This window comes from Balaenoptera borealis (genome assembly GCF_965194805.1).
Source record: "Balaenoptera borealis genome assembly, chromosome: 2".
Classification (NCBI taxonomy): domain Eukaryota; kingdom Metazoa; phylum Chordata; class Mammalia; order Artiodactyla; family Balaenopteridae; genus Balaenoptera; species Balaenoptera borealis.
The window spans coordinates 50,912,655-50,934,602 of record NC_138867.1 but is presented as its reverse complement, the minus strand read 5'-3'; the positions used below and the strand labels follow the sequence as shown (position 1 = coordinate 50,934,602).

General features: G+C 38.1%; 1 protein-coding gene across 9 annotated transcripts in view; it reads right to left on the bottom strand.

The window, feature by feature from the left end:
* The window catches only part of IPO11 (importin 11), a 485,545-nt gene extending 471,897 nt beyond the window's left edge, over positions 1–13,648 (bottom strand). For 5 of the 9 annotated variants that reach the window (XM_082383170.1, XM_082383171.1, XM_082383172.1 and 2 more), the window contains exon 1: positions 13,463–13,647. The gene's annotated coding sequence lies outside the window, so the exon portion shown is untranslated. Of the gene's footprint in view, positions 1–13,462 lie in introns of all 9 variants that reach the window. The other 4 variants (XR_014242109.1, XM_082383176.1, XM_082383175.1 and 1 more) reach the window with 3 other exon arrangements.
* Positions 13,649–21,948: the final 8,300 nt, after the last annotated feature.

Here is a 21,948-nt window from a genome sequence, read left to right as displayed (position 1 = left end):
CTGATAAGGGGTTTATAAGCAAAATATACACAGAATGTTTACAATACAACAGTAAAAAGATAAACAATCGATTAAAAGGCAAAAGATGAGAGGTTTCTCAACCTGATAAAGACAATCTACAGAAAACCTACACATAACACCATACTTAATGGTGAGAAACTCAAAGCCTTCCCACTAAGACCAGGTACAAAGCAAGGATGTCCCCTCTCAACACTCCTTTTCCACATGGAACTAGAAGTCCTTGGTCATGCAATAAGGTAAGAAAAGAAAATAAACGGTATACATATCAAGAAGGAAGACATAACTCTGTCTCTGTTCAGAAGTGACATGATCATCTATGTATAAATCTGAAAGAATCAACCAAAAACTTCCTGGAACTAATAGGTGATTTATAGCAAAGTTGTGGGATACAAGGTTAATAGACAAAAGTCAAATGCTTTCCTATATACCATCAATGAACAAGTGGAAATGAAAATTAAAAACACAGTATCATTTACATTACCACCCCTAAAAATGAAATACTTATGTATAAATCTAACAAAATAGGTACAAGAGCTATATGAGGAAAACCACAAAATACCAATGAACAAAATGAAGGAACTAAATAAATATTGAATAGATATTCCATGCTCATAGATAGAAAGACTCAACATTGTCAAGATGTCACTTCTTCTCAACCTGATCTGTGGATTCAATGCAATTCCAATCAAAATCCCAACAAGTTATCTTACAGATATGAACAATCTGCTTCTAATGTTTACATGTAGAAACAAAAGACATGGATTAGCCAATACAATATTGAAGAACAAACTGGGAGGACCGACACTACCCACTTCAAGACTTACTATAAAGCTACATGAATCAGGAGAGTAATACTGGTGAAAGGGTAGACAAATAGATCAATGGAACAGATTTAAAAGCCCAGAAATAGACGCCCATAAATATAGCCAACTGATCTTTGACAAAGGAGCAAAGGCAGTACAATAGAGGAAAGATAGGCTCTTCAACAAATGGTGCAGGAACAAATGAACATCCATGCAAAACAAAATGAATCTAAACACAGACTTTACACACTTCACAAAAATTAACTCAAAATGGATCATAAACCAAAATTTAAAACATAAAACTAAAAGACTCTTAGAAAATAACATAGGAGAAAACCTAAATGACCTTGGGTATAGTGATTTCTTTTTAGATTCAACACCAAAGACACAATCCATGAAAGAAATAATTGATAAGCTGGACTTCACTAAAATTTAAAACTTCTGCTCTGCAAAAGACAATGTCAAGAGAATGAGAAGACAAGCCACAGACTGAGAGAAAATATGTACAAAAGACACATCTGATAATGAACTTTTATCCAAAATATAAAAAGAACTCTTAAAACTCAACCAGAAAACAACCCGATTAAAATATCGGTCAGAGACCTTAACAGACACCTTACCAAAGAAGATATACAGATGTCAAAATAAGCATATGAGAGGATGCTCCCCATTATATGCCATCAGGGAAATACAAATTAAAATGGCAATGAGATACCACTACACACTTTTTTAAATTCATTTATTTATTTATTTATGGCTGAGTTGGGTCTTTGTTGCTGGGCGCAGGCTTTCTCTAGTTACGGCGAGTGGGGGCTACTCTTTGTTGCAGTGCTAGGGCTTCTCGTTGCGGTGGCTTCTCTTGTTGCGGAGCACAGGCTCTAGGCATGTGGGCTTCAGTAGCTGTGGCTCGCAGGCCCTAGAGCGCAGGCTCAGTAGCTGTGGTGCACGGGCTTAGTTGCTCCGCGGCATGTGGCATCTTCCTGGATCAGGGCTCGAACCCATGTCCCCTGCATTAGCAGGTGGATTCTTAACCACTGTGCCACCAGGGAAGCCCCACACACCTTTTAGAATGGCCAAATGCTAGCAAGAATGTGCAGCAACAGGAACTCTCAGACATTGCCGGTGGAAGTACAAAATGGTACAGCCACTTTTGGAAGACTGTTTGGTGGTTTCTTACAAAACTAAACATACTCTTACTATAAAATCCAGCCATCACATTCGATGGTATTTACTCAAAGGAGTTGAAAACTTTATGTCCACACAAAAACCTGCACATACATATTTATAGCAGCTTTATTCATAATTGCCAAAACTTGGAAGTAACCAAGATGTCCTCCAGTAGGCGAATGGATAAACAAACTGTGGTATATCCAGACAATAGACTATTATTCAATGCTACAAAGAAATGATCTATCAAGCCATAAAAAGGGATTGGGGAACAATGTGGAATGACTTCAGTTTGAGGTGATGAAATGTTCTAAAATCGATTGTAGTGATGATCACACAACTCTGTGAATATACTAAAACTCACTGAATTGTACGTTTGCAGTGGGTGAATTGTATGGTCTGTGAATTATATCTTAATAAAGCTGTTATTTTCTTTTAAGTGCTCTATGTAAATGCCAAAGTTAGCAAAAGCCCAGGAAAAGCTGAAGAAATGAAAAATGTGGCTAGAGTAACAACAACAAGTGATGTTAATTCAGAGCAAGGAAGAGCACTTGTTTAAGAAACTAAAGCAAGATGAAAGGACATAAGACTTCTGACATAAGCCAGAAGGTTCCAAAGATGCTAGTCCTATTCAAATTCACACTGTACCATTTGGATTCATTTCAGTTTCTCAACAGAGACTGTTTGGCAGGGAAATTCTTCTCTGTGCATGCATTATAGGTTGTTTAGCATCCCTGCATAGTATATGTAAATAACACTTCCTAGGGATTGTTTTGACTCAAGATGTTTCCATATATCTCCAAATACCTTCAAGTTAAAGAACCACCAGGGCTATGGAAGCATTCCCTATGAGACATCATGCAGACTGTCAAAGACTGATATATTCTGGAATAAAAGATAATAAAAGATACACACTAAAACATACAGAACAAGGAGGAGAGGAGATATTCCCTTGCTTTCTCTTCTCTACTCTTAAAATATTCTACCTACTCAAGAGTTTCAAAGGAGCTACAAACTCCTGCTTGGTGGTAGAAACTCAAGGTTAACTCCTAAACCAATCAGGATTTTAAAAATACTCTTAGTCTATTTTGTAATTAGAGGAATATCTATAATGTCAAATAAAAAATACCACATAAAATATACGTAATAAAGCTATACAAATATAAAAATGCCTAAGAATAAAAGACAAGCAGGAAACATAAGATTATAAGGTGTTGTGCTAAGGTAGTCCTAGGAGTTATGGGGATTCTAATAGTCTACACATTTTACCTTTACGATGAAAAAACATTTTTTTTAAAAGGCCAAGAATTTTCACTTTACACCTACTCTAAATTTCCATGGGAATATTTGCTTGATTTCTCTTCTGTAATCCTAAAACTTATTCAAACTCCTCAAGAGTTTGAGGAGAAGTACTTCTCCTGTCAAGCACATACCAAGAAATCATGGCAATATATTATATATACACATTTAAGTAGATAATGTAGTCAATAACTGCACTCTTGTGCAGTTACTTCTCTTGTCAAGCACATACCAAGAAATCATGGCAATATATTATATATACACATTTAAGTAGATAATGTAGTCAATAACTGCACTCTCATCATAAACATTCAGGACTTGGTTTTCAGTAGCAAGAGTTGATAAGCAACAGTTCTGCCATATTACCTGGATTTGTGATGGCCATGTTTACCAAAAGACATCTTCCTCATGCAGGGGACTCTGAGTCTTATATTCTAACAGCAGTTTTACCTATAAATACTCATCTCTAAAAATTCTTACTATGTGACGTTCATAAAAACAAAAGTTTAAAACATTTAACAGTCTGAGAAAAATGAAACTAAGAAAAAAATTCTGATTTATTATTTACTTTCCTTTAAGCTTCACATACATATATACCATACACTTCCATCATATAAAAGGAAAATAAATTTGTATTTGTTAGCAATATCTTTAATTTCACTTCGAAGTACTTTCCATGAACGTTTCCACATCAACTTGTTCCTTCACAAGATAACATCCTACTAGATCTACTATTTCTAAAGATGTAGAAATAAACTGATTAATCTGCAGTGCCACCTGATGGTAAGAAGTAAGTAGCACATCCCAAAGAGTATGTTCTAAGCATCCTCTTCCCATCAACGACAGGGGAAGAGAAGGACACTGGAATTCTCAGTGACCACTTGGTCAGGACAACCATCTGCAAAGTGGCAGGACAACCTTACAGCAAGTGTTTGCAGGGTTCGGGAAGTTAGGGCAAAGAATGCTGAGAAAAGCACTCCTGAGGGAAAGAAATGAATGGGAGTCTAAAGAATAATGTAAATACAAGATGGTATTGAAAACATGAAAATGAAAACTTCACACTGAGGCAAAACATGACAACAACCTTACACATTGTCTCTACTTCTGTACTTAAATACTGCATCATTAAAAATACTCTCTTCTCGGGAATTCCCTGGCAGTTCAGTGGTTAGGACTCTGTGCTTTCACTGCCAAGGGCCCAGGTTCAATTCCTGGTCGGGGAACTAAGATCCCACAAGCTGTGCAGTGCAGCCAAAAAAAAACAAAGCAAAACAAAACAAAAGGAAGATTAAAAATACTCTCTTCAGGACTTCCCTGGTGGTGCAGTGGTTAAGAATCTGCCTGTCAATGCAGGGGACACAGGTTCGAGCCCTGGTCCAGGAAGATCCCACATGCCGCGAAGCAACTAAGCCCATGCACCACAACTACTGAGTCTGTGCTCTAGGGCCCGCAAGCCACAACTACTGAGCCCGCGTGCCACAACTACTGAATCCCACAAGCCTAGAGCCCGTGCTCCGCAACAAGAGAAGCCACTGCAATGAGAAGCCCGTGCACCACAACGAAGAGTAGCCACCACTCGCCACAACTAGAGAAAGGCCATGCGCAGCAACGAAGACCCAATGCAGCCAAAAATAAATAAATAAATTAAAAAAAAAAAAAACTCTCTTCTCTAGCAAAAGAAAATGTGAGATGAAGACATAAATGTGTTTGAGCTTTACACAAAATAAATATGACAGAACTTAAGAAAATTTAATATTCATAAGCAATATTGTAGCATAAAGGAGACTGAGAAATTGTAGAACAGGAACAGGCAGAGTGATATGAGGAGCGGGATGAAATCACCTAAGGAGAAAAACATGCAGTAGTCCACATTTGACAGAAGGACAAATATTCGGAAAGAAGAAGAAAAGCCAGATACAAGCCATTGAGACAGTGGCATAAGAACTTGAAAGCTCCAAATCTCCTCCTGGAAGAACAGGTACTGGGCAAATAAAAACCTGAATGGCGAGTAGCCCTTTTGGTGAAATGTATAAGCAATATAGTATTTACCAGGAATCACTGGAACATATCCTACAGAGAGATGTGAGGAAGATGTCATTTTTTCAAAGATAGTTAAATTCCTGCAAGTCAAATCATGATCTATAGCCCAAGTCTACGAAAAGAATAATAAGAGGCAGAAAACATTCTTGAGGAATTATGGATATGAAATATTACAAAACTGTTCAACTGCCTGGAGTCAAAAGCAAACTAGAGAAAGACAATGTGTCAAAGACAAGAAAGAAATGAATTTCTGTGAAGACCAGGGGAAGAGTTCAAACTTTGAGAAACAGAAATCTTAAAGCAGTTTGCCAAAAAAAAAGTTAAATCTGAAAATGACCAAGCTTCTAGACAGCACGACCAATGTAGTTAGAGCGGAAGTAGGTGGAGGTAAGATGAAATAAAATTGACCATGAGCTGATAGCTGTTAAACCTGGGTGGTGAGTAGATAAGGGTTCATGATACAATTCCGTCTATTTTTGTGTATGTTTTTTAAAGTGGCAGCTAATGGACCATGATACAGAGAATACTAAAGCTGCTGACATCAGCCGCTCTGGAAATCTTTAAATGCACTAGATAGTAAAGCGCTCCTTCCTCCACACCACTCTTCTACATAGAACATACTTCTGTTATTACATCTATTTCCTTTTGAGCCCCATCAACAAAATCACGAGCTGCTTAAAGGCAAATATTGTGTCTTATTCATCTATATGTGCGAGCACCTAATACAGTGTCAGGGCTATAGCAAATGCTCAGTAAATGTTTGATGAACAACAAAGCAATAATGTGATTGTAATTTCTAAAAGCGGAAGGCAGGCTTTTAGAAATGATGAAAAAGAGGTCAAAGAAACAACAATATTTCTGGAAGTACAGAAATTATATCACAGTAAAGAGAGAAATATCTATAAAAGATACTACGAAAGTAAACAGTACGCTGAAGAGCTAAAAAAAAATGAAGGAAGGAATAAATGAATGAACAATTCGCTCAGTATCTTCGCCTACTGAAATGAGGCACATTGAGCCAATAAAATTTAACAATGCTTTTCACTGGGAATATCTAACATCCTCTGTTCTAATCCTGTTCTCTCAATCAGGTTTCTGATACTTCTTGGCCTGTCATTAGACTTTTCCACATTCATTCATTCATTCAAATATTTACTGAACACCTACAATGCCAGACATTATTCTAGGCACTTAAGATACATCAATGAACTAAAAAGACAAAAAATCCCTGCTCTCATGGAGAGTATATTCTAGTGGATGGAGACAGAGAAGTAAATTATATAGTATGTAAGAAGACAGTATACAGTGCCAGAAGACAGCTGTGAAAGAAGTCCTGTCCAATAAACCCAAGTATTCATGTCGTACTGGGAGTTTTTAGTAAAATGGCATTGATAAACTTCCATAAGTCTCTTGCCAGTTTGGTATACATGAGAGTCCCCCATGACTGAACACCTCCTCATAGTTAAGGAGCTAATCCTAAACAATAGTGACACCCACCAAGGTAGTGCCAGCAGTGAGGCCCCAACTAGTGTCACCACCACCTTCTTTGACATCTCTTTAGGTGAAAGAAAAAAATATACAACTGTATAAAAACTATTAAAGAACAGCAATTATGCTCATTGGTTTTAAAGTTCCTTCTCTGATGTCAAAGAAATAGGAAGGAAAAGTTGTAAGCTTGATTTTGGGAAGATACTGCTCTTTCAATGGCAGTAATAGCACAGCCTAAATTTAATAGACCATAACTGACCAAATTTTAGTCAAAACTTTTTGCTAACTGTTAAGGGATCATCAGTCCTCTCCAAATATACATATCTTCGATTGGTAGTTTCCAATTACTGATCCAGGATATCATACAACTCGTCTTAGAAGAATCTCATTCTTGGTGTGAGAGTTCAGCCTAAGGACTCACTTGAATTTATAAAAATTCACTCGTTAAAACATGTTATAGGCTGTATGCCCAGTTAACACCCTCAAAATTAGAAACTGTTCTATATTTTATCATTAAAATTATGTTCTGAGTCATTAAAATAATTTTCTAGCACCTTAGAGCCATCCATATCAGTTCTCTAAACAGTAAGTATATCTAATTTAAGCATTTTGTTTTACTGACCAAGAAACTGTGTCCTAAAAAAGTTAAAGAGAAAAACTGTGACTCCTGTACAGTCACAGGCAAATTGGTGACATTTCTGGAAACCCAGAATTCAAGTCTCCTATCCCAACCCAACACTCTCTATTGACTACCACATTTTTCCTTTTGATCACAGTGTTGTCAAATACCAATGAAATTAACTGTTTTTAAAAAATCTTTAGACCTGAGAACCAAAATACAATATCAAGACTAGAGCTTATCTTCCTGATAAATTTTGTTACAGCAAAACTGAAAACCAAAATTTAAAAAGTCTTTAGACCTGACAACCAAAATACAGTATCAAAAGACTAGAGCTTATATTCCTGATAAATTTTACTATAGCAAAATTGAAAACCAAAATTAAAAGTCAATGAAAATACCATACACAAAGTTAACAAGCTTTATCAGGAATTTTTTTTTTTAAGAGGTATTACTTTATAATCATCAGATTGGCAAGAATTACAAATTCTGAAAATATTCAGTGCTGGCAAGAATGTATATAAATAGAAACCTTTATGCACTGCTGCTAGGAGTATACATTAGTAAAACCACTTTGGAGAGCAATCTTGTCATCATGAATGAAATGTGTTCGTATGTGTAGATACATCCTATGATCAGGTAATATCCTATGACCCAGCAGTTCCACACTTGGTACTATAACTAAAGAAACTCCTGCATAGGCATACAAGGAAGAGACAAGGATAAGGGTGTTTGTCTTGGAGTTGTCTACAATAAGAGAGAGCTAGAGACAATATGCTGTCCATAGTTCGTGGAACAGATACATAAAATATATCTTATGCTCCCCTTGCAGAATGTGTTCCCTCTGGCTGCAAATCTCTTGCCTCTAGATATCTGCATGTCTGGCTCTTTAGCTTCAATCCAGTTTCTGCTCAAATTGTCAACTAATCAAATAAGTCTTCCCTGACTGCCCAATCTAAAATAGCTTACATTTCAATCCAGAATCTCTCTAGTCCGGATATCCTTCCTTCTATTTTCTAATCTTCCATTTTTCTGCATAACATTTTTAACTGTCTGACATGTGTTTATTGTTCAGAATCCCAATTAGAATGTAAAATCCAGACACCAGGAAATTTGTTCAAAGGAATATCACCAGAATCTAGAATTAGTACCTGGCACATGAAAAAATATTTGTTAAATAAATGAATTCAATGACTACATCCCAATCTCCGCTTATAGCTGTGAAAAGTCACAAAAATGAACCCAAGTCTCTCACTTTTCAAGCCCACTCACAGTATATAACCTGAGTGGTTATATAACCTCCAGAGTATGTAACATTCCACATTTTTTTCAACTCCCTGGCAATTCAATTTGCATTCACAGTATTCAGCAATGAAGCAGCTTCTCATGGCCAGGCACTACTCTGAGAAATAAATAAGGGAGTCTTTGCATTCAAGTCTAGAGAGGAAAAAAGACAATTACAATATAGTACAAGCGCTATGATAAGCGCTTATGGAAGAAGGTCAGAAGATGACCTAACTCAACCTAGGAAGGCTGGGGAAGACTTCCCAGAGGGGAGGAAGGCAGCATTTGTGCTGAGCAGAAGTTATCCTGATGAGCACATTATGGGTATTTGTCAAACAGGTGATGGGTACATTCTAGGCAGAAGACACACAACATAAAAGTGTCTCAATTTTTAAAAATATCCTAACACTTCTGAAGAACTGTAAACAATTCAGCATGACAAAACAATGTGAGGCAGGAAATAAGAGAAGGTGAAAGCAAAAACAAGCAAGGCCAAATCATTAACATCCCTATTTCCAAGGCTTGGTAGTTTGGATTTTTATCTGAAAGTCTGCAGAGAAAGACTGCAGAATAACAGCACCATCTGCCTACAGAAAAAGGAAAGGTACAGAGGGATGGCATGCATTCTCAGAAGTATGGAAATTATTTAGAAGGTTTACATAGAAGTCCAGATAATAATGATAATCTGAACCAAGGTAGTAGCCACAGAGAAAAAGTAGATGAAAGAGGTAAAACAAGATTTGGTAAATAGTAATATAGTTAGGTGCGGGAAGGTTAGCACATAAGGGTAATAACAGGGAAGAGTTAAGATTCTGGTGTCTCTGAGTGAGTGATGAGCTGCATGCAAGAATCACAGGAAGAAGAGAAGCAACTTCAGAAAGGGTGAGATACGTAATTTTTTTTTTTTTTTAAGTTTGCAGGAAAGTAGTCATCCTGAAACACTTTTTTAAGTACATCTTTTATTTATTTATTTATTTATTTATTTTTGGCTGTGTTGGGTCTTCGCTTCTGTGCGAGGGCTTTCTCTCATTGTGGCAAGTGGGGGCCACTCTTCATCGCGGTGCGCGGGCCTCTCACTATCGCGGCCTCTCTTGTTGCGGAGCACAGGCTCCAGACGCGCAGGCTCAGTAGTTGTGGCTCACGGGCTTAGTTGCTCCGCAGCATGTGGGATCTTCCCAGACCAGGGCTCAAACCCGTGTCCCCTGCATTGGCAGGCAGATTCTCAACCACTGCGCCACCAGGGAAGCCCGATACGTAATTTTTTTGACATGAGTTTAAGGTATCTTAATACAACCACAATGTGTCAGAGTTGATCTGTGCTAAACAGATCTGGGAGTCATCAAAATAGATATAGAAGTTGAACTCATAAAGGATGAAACCCTTCAAGGAGAGTAGGCAGAGGCAGAAGAGAGGAGAAGATAGTATGCCAGAGTGAAATGAATATTTAAAGTGGCCAGAGAAGAGAGAAAAATATACCAAGGAAAGACTGACCAAGACATGGAAGGAACATAAGGAGACTACAGTGTCACAGAAACAGAAGAGAATTTCAAGGAGGACTAATCAAAATGTCAAATGATTTAAAAGATGCCATTAGACTTCAGAATAAGGAGATCAATAGTGACCATCACCCCATCAAATTCAGTGACTGCAGTCGATTGGCAGACTTCAACACACTGAAAAATAAATAAATAAATAAGAAGAAGGTGGAGAAAATGAACATAGACAACTTTTTCAAGAACCTTAAGGGAAGTAATTACAGATAAAATTGAAGAGGAATCTAGAGTGAAAAGAGTGTATTTAAGACAAGTGCATTTAAATCCTGATAAATTAGCACCAGTTGAAAGTAAAAGGAATAACCAAGTGTTATGGACTAAACTGTATTCCCCCAAATTCATATGTTGGAAGCCCTAACCCTCAGTATCCCCAGTACTGAAGATAAGAATTTTGAAGATGTGATTAAGTTAAAATGAGGCCATCAGAGTGGACTCTCATCCAATATGACTGGTGTTTTAATGAGAAAAAGAGACACTAGAGGTTCTAGTGCACAAAGGTACAACCATGTAAAGAGGCAGAAAGAGGGCATCTGTAACTCAAGGAGAGAGGCCTCAGAAGAAACTATTTCTGCCCTAACCTTAATTGTGGACTTCCAGCCTTCAAAACTGTGAGAAAATAAATTTCTCTTGTTTAAGCCACCCAGTCTCTGCTTTTTGTTATGTCAGCCCCAGCAAACTAATACACCAAGGAAACATTGTCCCTGAGGAGAAAAAACTCGGAACACGATTAGAGATGAACAGATAGAGGTAGACAAGTATGCAGGTGAAAGAGGGAAAAAAGCAATGAAGTTCCCACCAATGTACTGCATTTCCTCTGTGAAGCAGAAAGCAACATTATCCAGGAAAGAGTAAGGAAGGAAGGAGGTGGTGGGCTAATAACCACCATGGGAAACAAGAGTAGTTACTAAAGACACAGAGGACTATTAGGCTGCCTTTCCATTAGTCAGTAAATGTTTGTTACTGAATGAACACCCAGTGTCATTCATGAATGCTTTAGTTCAGTTTCAATACAGTGAACTCCAGCAGTAACTAGCAAAAGAAATGCATTGCAATGAATCAGAACCTGGTTTAAAAATCTAGATAACATGTGACCTTGTGCAAGTCACTTACCATTCTGGGCCTTAAGTTTCTTCAACCAGACAAACCAGACTTGATAATCAGCATAAGATCACCTCAGATTCAAAGTAAGAAGTGCTACAATGTTTATGCAGGTTTGTGCATGACCTTGGTCTTCAACTTTTACCAACCAAAGTAGTGTGTCTCAAGCTGTAATGTACATTCATATCATCTGGAGAGCTTGTTAAAATGCAGATTCTGATTCAGTAGATCTGGGGTTAAGCCTGAGATTGTGCATTTCTAACAAACTTTCAGGTGATGCCTACACCATATTTTGAGCTGCAAGGGTGTAGAACACTGATCCAGCTCAAGTTGTACAAAGCTTATAATTATCGGCTTATCTGTAATCAGCCTGATATTTAGAAAACCAAGGAAAAACACTCTAGACTCACACCTGCACGAAATGTCTTGCCATTCCGTGAAACACTCTGAAATTAACTGATAGTCCCCATTTGGTGCAGACAGGAAAAGAAAGGAATCACAGGAAAAGAAAGGAATTGCCATCAATAACACTAAATTAGGAGAAGCCCAAGATTAAATACAAACACACACACGTACACATATATACAACACAAAGGTTAAAACCTTCTAATCAAATACATTTTCTTTCTAAAAATATGAACATTTCTGGAAAAACACATGTATTTATCTCTAGAAAAATCTTCAGTATACTTTAACTGCCACATGTCTACAAAGATTCTTTTGCATTCTGGTTTGATCCTGAATGCAAACACATTCCACAGTGTCACAAAACCTAAAGTTGTTTTTTTTTTAAACCTAAAGATTTTTATGTTAATTCCCAAATAATCTTCACCTATTTGTTTAGAACCTCCAATTGTATTATCACAACTAAATCTGTTTGTGTAGAGAATTCTTTTCTGCTTTAGGAAGTGTAACTAGGGCAGAGACAGCCCAGCTGCCCTAGGGCTATAATATATCACCACAAATCACTGCTATAATTAAACTGCTTTTTACTATTCCCTGTGTTAGGGGTTACAGGAGGTAAATTTCACAATCCTATCACAACCAACAGAGAGAGATTTTCAATCTAATTTCACAGAAATCTTCTTCAGTGACAAAAGACCTAAGAAAAAATGTCATGAAATGGATGTCTCATATTGTAGAGTCACTCTGCCTTTAACCTGAAACCTCCGTACTGAATAGAGAAGTTTGAAATAACGTGAAAACGAAGTAATGAACTCCCTATCCAAGAAAAAATAAAAAATATTTTGGCTGTAAACTACTCTTCCTTATTCCCTTCTGAAGAATAACCAAATCGCAAGGGCACTAGCGCACTACAACCGAGCCCGTTCAAATGGGGTGCGGAGGGGAGATCAACTGCAACCCTGGTACCAGGAGGCAATTTAGCAGTCCTATCTATCTAGCGAAGTCACTCTGAAAAAATAAGACTTCCCTCATTCACCACCATGTCACAAAAGGATTAAAAAAAAAAAAAAAAGACAAATGCAATGGGCCTCAAAATAGTTTTGCTGAATCACAAATACCCTCAAGTTATAAAGCTGCAGAAGTCGCTGGGCTCGAGCACTGTCGGCCATACCTCAGCAAGTAAGTCCTCTATGAACATGTACAACTTCCTTCACTTGTTCGTTAAAGGCAAGCAAGGGTCTAATGGTCAATTAAAGCTTTCACAGTATTACTATTAGTAGCAGTATTGTGGGTGCAATAACAACATACAGTGGTTTTATACTAAAGATAACCACGTTCTCTGAAAAGTGGCACCACCTATCCCCCAAGGGCAAATGAACCACCCTAACCCGCAACACAGCCACAATGAGCACCCTACGTCCCCATTTTGGCACCCAGCCCCTGCCTCCCTGCGCCCTGATTCCTCCGCGACCATGCTTCCCGCTCCCGGGCTGACTGGGGTAGCCTCGAGCTCCCAGGGGTCCTTGGGGTAACGGAGAGCCAAGCCTGCAGGCCGCCCTCCTCTCGCTACTGCTATGCCTGGCCTCCCACTAGCCACACGTTCTTCCCTCACCTCTCGGGTCTCCGCTGCCCAGCCCACTCCTCCCGCTCGCGCGCGCTCTGTAGCTCTCAGGCCGGGGCCTCACCGTTTGGTTCGGTCCGGAATGGCCCGGCTCTCCCGCTTCCACGGTCCAACACGAAGCGGCGTCAGCTCGTCCTGCGCCCCACGCTTCCAGTCCACACGCCGCCGCCTACTGATGCCGAAAGCCGCTTCTAGGAACGCGCCATGTTCAGCGTCGCGGCTCCAAACGACGCAGGCGCTCGAATACTGCGTCACGGACACCCGGAGCCCGGGGACTAGGCAAAGACAGAAGACGATAGGAGAACGGCGAAAGGAGAGGGAGGAGCTTTCCCTTCGAAACTGAAGGCGCCGGGCGTCTAAGGCAGCTCTGTGCGCTTGCGCAGTATAGAGAGCTGGTCCCACCCCCCCCACCGGACGCTGAGCGACCTGTAACCATGGAAACCATAGGTCGGCTCTGCCCCACTCCTGGGAAAATCAACTGTCTCCTGGGTTGATTGAAGCTTAAATCAGAATCATTTTCCCTTTCTTATTCCAGATATCAGTCGCCAAACTGCATTGTTTTACGGATCTGTCTCGGTAAAGAATTATTTAAAATAATCTTACTCTCAGCAGTCAGCCCTCCCACGAATATTTATTTTTTTAAGGTCCTAAACTTGCTCGGCGCTCTAGTCCAGAACGATAGCAAGAGTGGAAAGATTAAAAGGGAGTAAATCCAGTTCTCTCTGCCTCTGCTGCTAACTAGCTTAGTGACCTAAGTTTTACATTTAGAAAAAAATAGTTGTACGGAAATAGTTTAGTGTTCATAAAGATTAATAAAAATAATAGATAACATTCATTAATCATTTAGAATGTGCCAGATACAGTTCTAAGATCTTCAGATGAATCATGTATTTAAATCCTTAAAACAACCCTATGAGGTTGAAGAAGCTGAAGCATTAGAAAGATCAAGTAACCTGCCTAAGTTCACACAGCTGGTAAGTAGTAACTAGCAGTGTTAGGTTTGAACCAGGCAACCATAAGCCTTGCATTACAAGATGCTCATCACACAAGGGCTATTTTTGAAAGTAAAAATATAAAAATTACCTAAATGACCACCAAAAGAAATGATTAAATCATGACACATGCATATATAATATAAATTGGCCATTAAAAATAATGTTGAAAAAGAATCTGAAAAAGAATGGATATGTGTGTATGTATAATTGAATCACTTTGCTGTACACCTGAAACTAACAAAACATTGTAAATCAACTATACTCCAATATAAAATAAAAATCAAATTTAAAAAAATTTTTAAATTGTGTTGATATGTTAACATGTTCACAATGCATTAGGGAAAGAGTGGGTTACAAAACAATATGCTCAGTATGGTTCCATTTTTGGAAATAAGTATATGCGAAAATGTTAACAGGGTTTGTCACTAGTTGGATGGTATTATGGGCATGTTTTATTTTTTAATTTATTTTGCTTGATTGTATCTTCTGATTTTACTGAAAGGTAATACTTCTCAAATTTTAAATGTGCATAGAATCACATGGGGGTCTTGTTAAAATACAGATCCTGATTCAGTTGGTCTGAGGTGGGGCCTGAGAGTCTTCATTTCGAATGAGTTTCCAGTTAATGCTGCTCTCCATAGATCACACGTTGTGTAACAAGGCTGTAAGGAATATGCAATAAAGCAGGAAAAAATTACCTAATTTTAATAAAAATGAAAAAATTTGTTTAGAAGGATCTTTTCTGTTTGGAATAATGGGTTCTTCAGATATTGAAGAAAAGCTGTAACTTAGAAAAATGCACATACATAAATTTTGCCTACAACTTCAGGGCACCAAATTAAGATGCACTTGGAGGTCCTAGCTTCAGCTACTATGAATGTAAAATCTAGTAATATAGTATGTACGAAACAAATATGTACAGCTGGATAAATCTCATATGACTGCATTTTGCTGCTATATTCTCATATTCTCACGTTCTTTGAAGAAAAAGACAAATATTAAATTAATTTAAATTAAATGATCATTGGGCTGTTCAGAACATACTTAAAATATAAATATATATTCAGTGCTTTCCCCCAAAAATGGTTGAAAACTGAAAAGAGAAAGCAGAAAATTGATGGAGCAAATGATAAGTTAAAGAAACATTAGCTTCCCTCACCCCTCAGTCTCAAGTAGGTTCCAAAAAACAGATAAACATAATAACAATGCAAATTATTTGCCTCAGTAATATTATGATTGCTAACTTCTAAATATTCCCTATGTGCCAGTAACTGTTCTAAGTGTTTTTTAAGTGCCTGACATTGAACTGTAGACATTTCATGTAATTTATTATCCTCATCACCACCCTATATGGAGATTATTCTTTCCCTCATTTTACAGATTAGAAGATGATGCTCATATGAATTAAGTAATTTCAAATTCTTAACTGGAGAAGCACAGACTCAAATTTAGATATATGCTTTGTGGTAGATAGAATAAAAGATAGCCAAATCCTAGTCCCTGAAACCTGTGAATATATTACTTTTCATGGCAAAAGGGACTTTGCTAATATGATTAAGTTAAGAATCTTGAGCTGGAAATATTATCTTGTGGGCCCAATGTATTCACAAGGGTCTTTATAAGAGGGAGACAGGGGCTTCCCTGGTGGCGCAGTGGTTGAGAATCTGCCTGCCAATGCAGGGGCCCCCGTGTGGGTTCGAGCCCTGGTCTTGGAAGATCCCACATGCCGCGGAGCAACTAAGCCCGTGAGCCACAACTACTGAGCCTGCGCGTCTGGAGCCTGTGCTCTGCAACAAGAGAGGCCGCGATAGTGAGAGGCCCGCGCACCGCGATGAAGAGTGGCCCCCACTTGCTGCAACTAGAGAAAGCCCTTGCACAGAAACGAAGATCCAACACAGCCATAAATAAATAAATTTTAAAAAAAAATTAAGAGGGAGACAGGAGTATCCGAGAGAGAGATGTGACCATGGAAGCAGAGGTCACAGCGATATGGGGCCATGACTCAATGAATACAGGCAGCATAGAGAAGCTGGGAAAGTCAAGGAAATGGATTCTCCCCTACAGTCTCTGTAAGAAACTCAGTCCTGCAGATGACTTTACACTTCTGACCTTCAGAACTCTCAGACAATAAATTTGTGTTGCTTTAAGCTACTGTTTGTGGCAATTTTTTATAGCAGCAATAGAAAACCAATATGTGCTCCGAAATCATAACGTTTCTAAATTGCTACACTTCATTTAATATTGTAACTTGGGTAAAATTGGGTCTTGGGCAACTCTATAATATAGTTCATTAGCTGCTTATAAATTAACTCATTAGAAGCTTACCAGCTTAGGAAAATAAGTCTTTGAGAAACTAACTGATCTGCCCTTGGTAATATAATTTTGTAGCAGCTTCAGTTTTGTTTATATATTTTTTAATTTATTGATTTATTGATTTTTGGCTGCATTGGGTCTTCGTTGCTGCGCGCGGGCTTTCTCTAGTTGCGGCGAGCAGGGGATACTCTTCGTTGTGGTGTGCGGGCTTCTCACTGCAGTGGCTTCTTTTGTTGTGGAGCACCGGCTCTAGGAGCGCGGGCTTCAGTAGTTGTGGCTCATGGGCTCTAGAGCGCAGGCTCAGTAATTGTGGCGCACAGGCTTAGCTGCTCCGTGGCATGTGGGATCTTCCCGGACCAGAGCTCGAACCCGTGTCCCCTGCATTGGCAGGCAGATTCTTAACCACTCCGCCACCAGCGAAGTCCCTGATTATAATTTTTTAAAAATTTGAAACAATATAAGTGTCTTTCACTAAGGATTGATTACATAAATTATGGTATGTTCATACAATGAAATACTCTCTACCTGTTAAAAATGCTGATATAGATTTACATTCATTAACATTAAAAGATGTCCATCATATTTAGTTAGGTAAGAACAGTAGGTTAAAAGAATTTTTTATATCCAAAAAGTCTTGGAAAATATCAATTCCTTAGTGGAGGTGAACTCTGAGTGATAGGTTTCACTTTCTAAAATCTTTTTGTACTATCTAAAATTTTTTGCAATGTTTAAGTATTACTTTAATAATCAAAGAAATATAATAAATATTTCTACTTTGGAAAAATAAATATAAGAATACCATGTAGCTTTGTATCTCTTAAGGTGAAACAGCATTTTTTCATATTCTCCTGGTAAGAATGAAAATTGATTCAACTGTTTTAGAATATAATCTATTACTATATATTCAGAGACTAAAATGTTCATATATTTTGACTAAATAACTCCATTCTTATAAATCTCTACTAGGGAAATAATCCAAAGTATAGAAAATATTTTTCATAAATGCAGTAAAATGTGTATGGCTCTATTTTTTACAACAGTGGTATAGGAATGATTTAGTGAACTCTTACACAGTCACAAGATGAAATCTTCTGCAGCAGCTTTCAATACTGACTATCAAGATTGTATAAAAACTGGGAAAAGTGCTTTTTATGTTACTGTATTTTATGGAAAAAAAACAGTAAGTTATATGATCTCAACTATGTAAAAATATGTATTGCTAAAACAATAGGAGAAAACAGTGTGTGTCAAAACCTTCACAGAGGTTATACCAGAATAGTGAGATTAGATGTAAATTTTTCATCTTCTTTCTACCTTCTGTATTTTCCAGGATTTTTGCAAGTTAAGTTTTTGGTTTTGTTATTTCGTTTACAATGTAGTTGCCCTATCTTTGGGGCCCAGGAAACGCATAAAAGGGGAAAATAAAACCACTTTTACTTACTACATCTCTGTCATTGTTACTTTGTACACAATTTATTCTTAAATTCATGGTAACCAAAGATTTAATTTTTTAACTCCATACTTTAGAATTCACTTGACTCTTACATTAGCTTGTTATTAAAGAGTGAAATTAATTTAAATTGTATCTAGAATGACTCAGCTAGTATCTTTTGCTTTCCTGCCATTCCACCAGTGATGAGAGTACAGTCATCCCTTGGTATCCACGGGGAATGATTTCAGGACCCTTCCTGGATACGAAAATCCACGAACCCCCAAGTCCCTTGCATAAGATGGCCTAGTACACTGGGTCCTCTGTATCCGCGGATGCGTAACCTGCGAATTGACTATGATGGCAACATTCAGATGTAAGTAGAGACCAAAGGAGCCCACATAAGGCAGGCTGGTGTCCTGCTGTGGCAAGAGCACAGGCTTCCACCCCTACTTCTGCTGCCAACTACCTGAAAGACCTTGAGCAAGTACCTTTAATTTCTGTGAGACTCAGTTTCTTCACAGGTAAAACAGCATAAGCATGCTTGCCCTAACAACTTCCCAGGGTTTCACTGAAAATCTAATTGTGTGGAAAGTACTTTGAAACCCATAAAATGCAATATGAAAATATAATATATAAATACAAATATAAAACATATAATATGAAATAGGCTCTATTATAATCCACAAATAGAATTCTTAGTACAATAATTTTCCTGTTGTATTTGGAAAGCTTCAAAGTGCTTCATTTTGCAACAGAATATATATTATTTTATGGTAATGATATGAAAACATTTATCTGACAGATGCTTTTGGTAGGTATCAATGATTCGATATTAGATTTTCACTAACAATTATTAGATATTCACTGACAATGCTTAGACTCATCATGCTGGTATTAAACAGAGACCAAAGTCTTCTTTCTTAATTAATTGTATCAATTTAAAATAGCATTTTAATAATCTGAAAAAAATTAGAATATTTTTTATAGAAGACTTGCTCATAGTATTCAAGGTATATTACTTCTTTCAGCCAAATTTCATCACATTTTTCTGTTAAGATTTAGACAGCATAGTAGAAATTGTCTCTAGGTGCTCTTTGAAATTGTTCTACTTTGTAAGGCAGCACTTCATTTTAGTATTGGATATTGGCACAATATTTTTTTTGTTCTAATCAAATTAAACAGCTTGATATTAAGTACATTTCAATTTGATTTTGTTTTATCTTGTCCAGGTGAATTATTTTTTCATAGAAATATAGTATTTCAGTTAATAAATCCATGTTAAAAGTGTGAAATTCAAACATTCTTAATGTTTTTATGACTTCTAAATACATTAAAAGTCTGCAAGGGACTATAATTTATACAAGAAAATGCTCACAATATTTTATTTTTATTCTTTATTATATTCCCTGGCACGTTAAGAATGTTATCATTTCAAGCATGCTGTGAATTTAAATAATCCTCTTCTACCAAAGCAAATGTTACTGTAATTATTTTTCAAGTTATGATACACTTTAACAAAAAAACACTATAAGAATGGCAGTAATCAATTGTGCACACCCAATCTGAAAAAATATATATTTTTTTAAAATTTTTATTTATTTTATTTATTTTTGGCTGCGATGGGTCTTCGTTGCTGCACGCAGGCTTTCTCTAGTGGCGGTGAGCAGGGGCTACTCTTCGTTGCGGTGCGAGGGCTTCTCATTGCGGTGGCTTCTCTTGTTGTGGAGCACGGGCTCTAGGCGCGCGGGCTTCAGTAGTTGTGGCACACAGGCTCAGTAGTTGTGGCTCATGGGCTCTAGAGCGCAGGCTCAGTAGTTGTGGCGCACGGGCTTAGTTGCTCCACGGCATGTGGGATCTTCCCAGACCAGGGCTCGAACCCGCGTCCCCTGCATTGGCAGGCGGATTCTTAACCACTGCGCCACCAGGGAAGCCCAAAAATAATTATTTTTAGTTAACAAAGGATATAAATATGAAGCAGAGAAGCATAAAATTATTTTTTATAATTACAAAGCCATTCATAGCTGCAAAGATAACTCAAATACATTCCAGCATAAATTGCATACACATTTCTTTAATGCAGCTCATATCCCAGCATCACACATTCCCTAGGGCTCATGGATACATGCTGCACCCAATACTGTCTCACTTCTGAATGTTACCTTGGTACTAAAAAAAAAAAAAATCCCAACAATTGGATGGAATTTGGCCAGAATAATAAGCAATACCAATTATTAGAACAATTTTCCTGTACTGATGAGGGTGCCCTTCCCATCCTTTTTCAGTTCTGTAGAAATTCCTCAACCAAATAGGTTATTTTAGTGCAGAAAGTAGTGAATCCCTACCTGCAGTGTGCATCAGAATCTCCTAGAGGGTCTGTTAAAAATGCATTTGCCAGGGCCAAATCTTATTCTGATCCAGAATGTTTAGGGTGGGCCTTGGGAATGTGAATTTTCATTACATGTGGTATTCGTTTGTGAGGGCTGCCATAATAAAATACCCCAGACTGGATGGTCTAAATAACAGAAATTTATTTTCTCACTGTTCTGGAGGCTAGAAACTCAAGATCAAGGTGTCAGCAGGGTTTGTTTTCCCTGAGGCCTCTCTTCTTAGCTTGCAGATGGCTGCCTTCTGGCTCTGTCCTCATATGGTCTTTCTTCTGTGTATACACATCCTTGGTGTGTCTATGAATGTCCAAATTTCCTCCTTTCATAAGGATACCAGTCAGATTTGATTAGGTCACAATCTAAAGGCCTCATTTTAACTTAGTCACCTCTTTTAAGGCCCTATGTCCAAATACAGTCACATTCTGAGTACCAGAGGTTAGGGCTTCAACATATGAATTTTGGGGGAACACAGTCCACTATGTAACATGTGCCCTAGTGTTTCGGGTATAGGTGACTCAAGGTTCATACCTAAACAAACACCAATTCAGTCTGTAGGTAAGCTAAATGTGCACACTCACCTCAGTCATTTAGTTTTATGTGGCTTATTTTGTGACAACTTCCAGGAGGGTCTTGCTATTTCACTCCTAAAGAAAATTATCATTTGGTTTCCATCCTTATTGTCTATCATGCTACATAAAATAGTCTCTCCCACCCACCCTGTTGATCTCTTTCTCCTCTACTTTACTTTTTTCTTCATACTTATCATCACCTGACATAATGTCTGTTTTTCCTCACTAGAATGTAAGCTCCACTTTGTTTTGCTCACCACTCACTGTACACCCCCCGTGTGTAGAACAGTGACCCAGGCAGATGAGAGTGTCCTGGAGGTGATCCTGCATTCCTTCTGTCAAGAAAAAGCAAGGTTGGGACTTCCCTGATGGTGCAGTGGTTAAGACTCCGCCTGCCAATGCAGGGGACAAGGGTTTGATCCTTAGTCCGGAAAGATCCCACATGCCGTGTAGTAACAAAGCCCATGTGCCGCAACTACGGAGCCCACGCGCCACAACAACTGAAGCCCACGCGCCTAGAGCCCATGCTCTGCATTAAGAGAAGCCACTGCAATGAGAAGCCTGTGCACTGCAATGAAGACCCAACACAGCAGAAAGAAAGGAAGGAAGGAAGGAAGGAAGAAAGAAAGGGAGAAAGGTGACAGAACTAAGGAAACTAGGCAATTTCACTGTAATAAATAACAAATATTAAAAAAAAAAAAAAAGAAAAAGCAAGGTTTTCTGCTGAGAAGGAGCTGGGGAGGTCGTAGGGCAGGAGGCCTGAGAAGAATTAAGATTTGAAGATCCTTTATGGAGAATGGGAGAGGAAGATTAGAGGGAGTTCAAGAAAAGCTGGCTAGGCAGGGTTCAGCATACAG